The sequence below is a fragment of the Ictidomys tridecemlineatus genome, unplaced genomic scaffold, assembly GCF_052094955.1.
Source record: "Ictidomys tridecemlineatus isolate mIctTri1 unplaced genomic scaffold, mIctTri1.hap1 Scaffold_44, whole genome shotgun sequence".
Lineage (NCBI taxonomy): Eukaryota > Metazoa > Chordata > Mammalia > Rodentia > Sciuridae > Ictidomys > Ictidomys tridecemlineatus.
In genome coordinates, this window is record NW_027522848.1 from 358,947 (window position 1) to 365,458 (window position 6,512).

Sequence of the window (6,512 nt, forward strand, 5' to 3'; positions counted from 1 at the left end):
AAAATGGCAATATTACCCAAAGTTCTCTACAGGTTCAACGCAATGCCAATCAAAATCCCAATGGCATTTCTTGTAGAAATAGATAAAGCTATCATGAAATTCATATGGAAAAACAAAAGACCCAGAATAACAAAAGCAATTCTAAGCAGGAAGTGTGAATCAGGCGGTATAGCGATACCAAATTTCAAACTATATTACAGATCAATAGTAACAAAAACAGCATTGTACTGGTACCAAAACAGGCAGGTGGACCAATGGTACAGAATAGAGGACACAGAGACCAATCTACAAAATTACAACTTTCTTATATTTGATAAAGGTGCTAAAAGCATGCAATGGAGAAAAGATAGCATCTTCAACAAATGGTGCTGGGAAAAATGGAAATCCATATGCAACAAAATGAAGCTGAACCCCTTTCTCTCGCCACGCACAAAAGTTAATTCAAAATGGATCAAGGAGCTAGATATCAAATCAGAGACTCTGCACCTGATAGAAGAAAAAGTTGGCTCCGATCTACATATTGTGGGGTCGGGCTCCAAATTGCTTAATAGGATGCCCATAGCCCAAGAGTTATATACAAGAATAAACAAATGGGACTTACTTAAACTAAAAAGTTTTTTCTCAGCAAGAGAAACAATAAGAGAGGTAAACAGGGAACCTACATCCTGGGAACAAATTTTTACTCCTCACACTTCAGATAGAGCCCTAATATCCCGAATATACAAAAAACTCAAAAAATTAAACAATAAGATAACAAACAACCCTATCAACAAATGGGACAAGGACCTGAACAGACACTTCTCAGAGGAGGACATACAATCAATCAATAAGTATATGAAAAAATGCTCACCATCTCTAGCAGTCAGAGAAATGCAAATCAAAACCACCCTAAGATACCATCTCACTCCAGTAAAATTGGCAGCCATTATGAAGTTAAGTAACAATAAGTGCTGGTGAGGATGTGGGGAAAAGGGTACACTTGTACATTGCTGGTGGGACTGCAAATTGGTGCGGCCAATATGAAAAGCAGTATGGAGACTCCTAGGAAAGCTGGGAATGGAACCACCATTTGACCAAGCTATCGCTCTTCTCGGTCTATTCCCTGAGGACCTAAAAAGAGCATACTATAGGGATACTGCCACAACAATAATCATATCAGCACAATTCACAATAGCTAGACTTTGGAATCAACCTAGATGCCCTTCAATAGATGAATGGATTAAAAAACTGTGGCATTTATACACAATGGAGTATTACGCAGCACTAAAAAATGACAAAATCATGGATTTTGCAGGGAAATGGATGGCATTAGAGAAGATAATGCTAAGTGAAGCTAGCCATTCCTTAAAAAAATGCCAAATGTCTTCTTTGATATAAAGAGAGCAACTAAGATCAGAACAGGGAAGAAGAGTATGAGAAAAAGATTAACATTAAACAGAGACGAGTGGGGTGGGAGAAAGGAAGAGAGAAGGGAAACTGTATGGAAATGGAAGGAGACCCTCATTGTTAGACAAAATTACATATAAGAGTTTGTGAGAGGAAAGGGGAAAAAAACAAGGGAGAGAATTAAACAACAGCAGATGGGGTAGAGAGGGAAAATGAGAGGGAAGGGGAGGGGGGATAATAGGGTATAGGAAAGGTAGCGGAATACAACAGTCATTAATGTGGTATTATGTAAAAATGTGGATGTGTAACTGATGTGCTTCTGCAACTTGTATTTGGGGTAAAAAATGGGAGTTCATAACCCACTTGAATCAAATGTATGGAAGATGATATGTCATGAGCTTTGTAATGTTTTGAACAACCAATAAAAAAAATGTATTGAAGATTGAACCCAGGGGTGCTTAACAAAAAGCCACATCCTCAGTCCTTTTTTATATTTTATTTAGAGACAGAGTATTGCTGAGTTGCTAAGTGCCTCACTAAGTTGCTCAATACAACATATATAAGACAATATTATATATAATATTGTCTTAGAATTTATGATCCATTTTTCTTATCCTCCTTAGTCACTGGAACTACAGTTGTCCATCACTAGACTGGGCTCATTTACTTTTTAAAAGCACCAACATAGATACTGGTAACTCTATGTTATGTTTATCTTTAATAGCTGCTAATTTTTCTCTTTTGAGTGATGAGAAACATGTAGGAAACATGGTAGAAGGATGTCATTTTGAGAGAGTCATGCTATATCCTTAGACATGAAGCATTATCGGAGGCTTACTCTGAAGCAGATCAGTTTGTCTGATGATGGATGATAGATTAGATTAGATTAGATAGGTAAGTGATTGATTGATTTGAGACAGATTATAAAGATGATAGATGGAGATAGACAAAGCCAACAGAGCAAAATGTTTTTAAAACTTGAAGTATTTGTATGTTTTTTTTATATTATTTTACCAAGTTTTCTGTATGTTTAAAATTTTTCATACAAAGTTTGGAATAAGTGCTCTAGATTATACCACAGGGGATTCTGTGACCACCTCCTATCTCAGGGAAGGGAGGAAAGCTTCCTTTCTGTCCCTGCAACATTAATCTAATTTCAAAGTATTCTCATGTTACTGCCTTTCTCCAAAATCTACATTTATTTCAGATGAAAAGCCAGTTACCTAAAAATCAGAGAATATTTCTGATGTTTTTGAGGTACAACCTGGATGCAAGAAATTTTAGACATGATTCAAAATGATGGTGACGTGGCAAAATGCAGGCGAGCTGCTTCTCTGGAAAGACACCCCTCCCTTGAAGTAAAATACCCTCATAAAGAGAAGCATGGTGAGTAACATGCAGCGAGGCTGAAAAAGCTTTGACTATAAGGTAGCAAGATCACATGCTGTGCCTTAAACAGGACTTCCACAGCAGCCTGGGCCAGTCTATTTTGTTCTCAGGTCAACTTGTTGCTGGGTCAAGAAGTCAAACCCTGAATTTGGACACCAGAGCCTCTAATGTTCTCAGCTGATGAACTTTAGTTTTTCAACCAGTTATCCTTTCTATTTCTTGTCTGTCTCCTTCCCAGGTAGCTGCTGGCAAATACCCTTCTCCTTCTCTTTCTACTTTTTGTGCTCAAATCAGTGAAAAACTCGAAAATTAGCATTGAGCTACTGTAAAAGTATATGGATGATTTCTGAAGAAAAAGAGGGAAGAGGAGAATGGATTATGATGGACATTCACAGAACTAATCAAGCAAGCTAAAGAACTTTCCTGAGTGTGTAGAAGTTCAGCGAATGAGATGAAACAAGAAATCCTTAGCAGAAGGCCAGGAAGGGATATTTCACATGTCCTTGTGAATATACAGTTGTTGTCTCTAAGTGAAAAAATAAAATAAAATGAAATAACTCATTAGAATAATATACAAACGTAAATTAAAGGATCTTCCAAGAATGGCAAGAATAAAATGGAGAATATTCATTGCTTTTCCAGATTTGGAAATAGCTATTCAAATGCCTTCACCACAAATGCTAATAACTCACCTTCCTTCACATTTATTGCCACCATCTATCTGGAAACAGAACTGCAAGGTAAAGAAAGAGATTTTCAAACTTTATCTAACTTGGTGATATAAATGACATAAGTGAAGATGTCTTTCAAAATAATGTGCTATTTTTCTTGAAATCAAGTATTTCATATGTTTGAAATCTACAGACATCCATGGCTTCTAATATTCTATTTCCTCTGAGTTTATTGCATGATAACTCCTTGGCCACATGTTTCAAAGTAGAGTCTGTATTGTTACAAATTGGAGAGAGGACCCGGAATAGAGGTAAACAAGTTTAAAAATGAAAGACAGTTGCTTTGCTTTGCCAACGTACTGGAGGATGTTTCCTCTGCCCTTGGAAGCAAAGTGCAAGATCTGCTTCCCAGCAAGGCTTCCAGGTCTCCGAAATCCACACAGTAGGCTAAATTAAAAACTTGTATCATTTTTACTTCCCTTGCCTCCATATGTAATCTCCAGTAAAGCTTGATTAATTCTTTAATATCTTTCTAATTTTCCCATTATACAACATCACTTTGGCCGATACCCAAGTCAGGTCACTGTTCTCTTTTGTCTCCCAATTTGCCTGGCTGCTTCTTGTCTGAACACTTACAAACCCTCTTCTCCATCAGATACCAAAGCCACATGTTGTGCCTTGAACAGGACTTCCTTGAACAGTGGCCTCAGCCAGGCTACTTCATTCCCAAGTCAACTTGTTCCTGGGTCAAGAAGTCAAACCCTAGATTTGTGCACCAAAGCCTCCTAATGTTCATAGCTCATCCTCTTCCTAAAATGAAAATCTAAGACTTGCTTTAAACATCGTCAGAAACTTAGAGACCTGCTTTAAACACATCCACAGGTTGCTTGGAGATGAAGTTCAAGTTTTTTTTCTATGATTTGTTATGCCTTTAGTCATTTGGGCCTTGCTTCAGCTCCAATCCAATCTCTAACCAACCCCCAACGACACCCCCAGTTCTCACAGCAATCATCCTGAAAATCCTGCAGGTCCTTTAACACACAATGCTTCCTCATACCTAGGATCTTCCCACATGCTTTTCATGACACTCAAGCATCCTCTCCCATCTTGATATAGCTAATCCCTACTCGCTTTTCAGGTCTTTGCATAAATATCATCTGCTTAGAAACTTTCCCTCCATGGTAGAGCACTTGCCTAGCACATGTGAGGCACTGGGTTCGATCCTCAGCACCACATAAAAATAAATAAATATAGTAAAGGTATTCTGTTTCTCTACAACTAAAAAAAAATTAAAAAAAGACTAAATCAAATCCTGTCTGAATTTCCAGACTGATTTACATGTCAACTTACAGGCCACACAATTGCAGAAATCAATTACCCTGGTAGTCAGAAACACACACACACACACACACACTCCTGTTGATTCTCCTATTAGTCTTATGCTTCTGGACTCCCCTGATTTACATGTGCATCAGTCAGCATGATACATACCAGAGTTTTGATTAACTGCAAACACATATCTCTGCTCATAATGATTCAGAAGAGAACATTTCATGTACCTGCTTACTTGGTCTTTGGAATTTTCTCTTTTGAACAATATTTTCAATCATTTTTCAATCAAGTCTTTGTTCACTTCATGCAATGCTTACAACATAGTAAACACTGTTGAGATTACTATTGTGTTTACAATGAATGCCCAGAATCAAACCCATAATGCCGTGATGCACAAAAACATCAGTGGCATGAAATTTAAATATGATACAGGCTAGCTTCGGAATCCATCCAATTCTTTAAAAATTGGTGAAAAGAATGTTTATTCCTTATTTACCTTAAGTGAAAATGGAAGTTCTCAAGGGCCCTCTCTTTCTGCAGCAGTGAAATCCCTTACTGAGAATGCATTTGCAGATTCCGCCAGGCAGCTGGAAGGCACAAGCAACAAGAAGACTCTAAGACTTAACTGCCTGAGAGGGCAATTGAATCTGAAACTAAGTACTCTTTATCAGGAATAGGTGAAGCCTTTCATCACCTAAATGATTTAAAATGAATCCCTATACATAAATGTATGTGGGCAACATCACGTACAGTAAGTGCATCGCTGCTTCCTACTATAAAGATGGACTGATGTCAAAAGTAGGAAATTCTTTCTCCTTTACTAATAAAACAACAGACACCTATTTCAAAGTGTCTAAATCATCTCATTGCCGTGGTCTTAGCCCAATACTGAGAACTAACAGTGTTCCTGCCTCTCCCAGTGGTTGATGGGTCCTGGTATGACCATGTGAAATGGTGGTAGACTGCAAAGGACAAGCACCGGATCCTCTTCCTCTTCTAAGATATCAAAAGGGTAAGTGGTACTGAGTGGTGTTGGGAAGACACAGCAAAACCTCCAGATGATTATGTCCTATACAATAAGCTGATTTTTGAGTTGGTAGCAATTTTTTTTCTCCCTTTGTCCTAATGCATTTTCTTCTATGGCCAGAATCCAAAATGTGAGATCCATAAAGTGTTGAAATTCTTGGAGAAAACTTTGCCAGAGGATGTTATCGAAAAAATCATCTACCATACTTCATTCTATGTGATAAAGAAAAAATTCTATGGCCAACCAATTTTCTGTACCTACCCACATTTACAATCAAGGCATCTCAAAATTCTTGAGAAAAGGTTGGTAACATTTTTTCCTATTTAATCCAGTTCTGAAAATATTCTGCCTTGTAAGTGAAAATGATTTAAACTTGGATTTTGTGAAGAAGTGGTATGATTCAGTCCAATTAAGACTCTCGTTGCTTCACCCTGCTCTCTTGGTGAGAGCTGGTACCAATGGCTTCAGACTCGAGTTTAGTAAGAGACCTCTAGAGAATGTGCTGATGCCTCATTTGCTGGGCCTCACTCCTAGAGACCTGACCAGAGGCCCAAGAACTTGCCTTATAATAAGGGCGATGCTGACAAGGTGGCAACTTTGAGGAAGAAAAGCCTAGCTCGACTACAAACTCACTGAAGTCTCTTGCATTCTCTGAATAAGCTTCAACATTTTCTCCTTTGGTCTGTCACTGTTTCTTAGAACATGAC